This window comes from Octopus sinensis, linkage group LG4, assembly GCF_006345805.1.
Source record: "Octopus sinensis linkage group LG4, ASM634580v1, whole genome shotgun sequence".
Taxonomy (NCBI): domain Eukaryota; kingdom Metazoa; phylum Mollusca; class Cephalopoda; order Octopoda; family Octopodidae; genus Octopus; species Octopus sinensis.
In genome coordinates this window covers 22319313-22321383 of record NC_043000.1, presented here as the reverse complement: position 1 = coordinate 22321383, position 2071 = coordinate 22319313, and positions in this window count along the sequence as shown.

Here is a 2071-nt window from a genome sequence, read left to right as displayed (position 1 = left end):
GTGGGAGCCTCTATAAGGTTGCATCACAAGCTAGAAACTGCAGCCAAATATAGTTTAGTTTATATTGTCTGCCCTTTGCATTGAGAATAAAACATTCTTTTGCTACTAAACTTCTATTTTCTTCTTACTTTTGTCACTATACTTTCAGTACAAAAATAATAAGGTCACCTAGGTAACAGAAACCATCTAAAGTTTGTAGTGGGTTACCTGAGCAGGTACATCTAAAATCCTAGTTCCCCGTCAGTCTGCTAGTGATACTACTGTGCTAATTGTTTACCATTGCATGCACTGAATAAACAATTCTGAACCCGTGCGTACACCCTTCTTGGATATCAAAGTAGGGTACTTCCTAAGCAACACTGGAATTTTGTGCTAATTAGTAAAATGCTAACTGTATCAGCATTTCAGAAACTAGATTTGTTACAAATAGCAATTTTTGAATACAACAGGTGTTGGTTTTTTATTTTACATCCTTGTAACTTAGCAATTTGACAAAAGAGACTGGTAGAATAACTTCAAAACTTCCATGCTTCCTGAGATTCGCCAACACTACACCTGATTTTCTCCCCTCCATACACATGCAAGCATGTATCTGACTCATACACTGTTCACTTTCCAGACATTTGTACATTACTGCACATGCTTTATATGCACTTTTGACAAGTTGTGGTGCACCTGAGCACTATATAATAATTTCCTTATTATTATTATTATTATATTATTATTATTATTATTATTATTATTATTATTATTTAATAAACCTCAGACTCTAAAAACAATGCTGGAGCTGATTTGTTTGACTAAGCCCTTCCAGGCAGTGCTCCAGCATGGCCGTAGTCCAATGGCTGACACATATAAAAGATAGATAATACATCTAGCAAATTAAGCAACCAGTCACCCAGATTCAAATTTGAAATGTCTGCTCATGATGTCTCTAAAAGCAAATAAAAAAATATGATTTAAGTTTTAAGACAAAGCATTGGTTTAATATAATTTTCACATCTGTGCATCTACATTGTGGTTGCATAGGTACATCGTCGTCATCATCTTTTAATGTCTGTATTCTATGCTGACATGGGTTGGATGGTTTGACAGGATTCATTGAGCCATAGAGCTGCATTGAGCTCCAATGTGAGCTTTTATGTGGTTTCTATGCCCTTCCTAATGCAAACCACTTTACTGTGTGTTGTGGGTGCTTTTTTGTAATACTGGCACTAGTGAGGCCATCAAGTAACTTGGAAGACAAAGAAAAGGAAAAAAGCCCCTTAACTGAGAGGGATGGTATTTGAGAGATGAGGAGGTAGATTTATGTCAGGTATTGAAGGCTGAAGTATGATAGAGGGACAAGCACAGGTGTTTTGCTGTGGTGGAGATACATGGCTACTTTGTATTACATGAGGATGGGTGAGACTAGCTGGAAGGGAGATAATTATGTTGATGATGGGGTACCAAAGCACATTCTCAATGTACAAGAAAGTGAGTATAAGGGAGTATATAGACAATGGATCAGGAGGGAAGGAAATTGTGGTTGATACAGAACTGTTTAATTCACTTCAAATTTATTTTTATTTAGTGAGTATCAAAATTTTTGTCACATAACTCTGACCTGGTCATTGATACAAATTTAAATTTAAAGTAAATTTAAAAGCTTTGTGTGTGATTAAATAGATAAAATAGTTCTTCCTTAATGTAACTGCTTCAGTTTCTTATTTCTTTATTACCCACAAGGGGCTAAACATAGAGGGGACAAACAAGGACAGGCAAAGGGATTGAGTCGATTACATCAACCCCAGTGCATAACTGGTACTTAATTTATTGACCCCAAAAGGATGAAAGGCAAAGTCGACCTCGGCGGAATTTGAACTCAGAACATAACAGCAGATGAAATAATGTTAAGCATTTCACCCGGGATGCTAACGTTTCTGCCAGCTCACCTCCTTAACCCTTTAGTGTTTAAACTGGCCATATCTGGCCCAGATATTCTACATGTTTTATATTCAAACTGGCAATATCTAGCCTCTCACACCTACCCGACAATGTCATTCTAAATATAAACAATCACATCATTGAA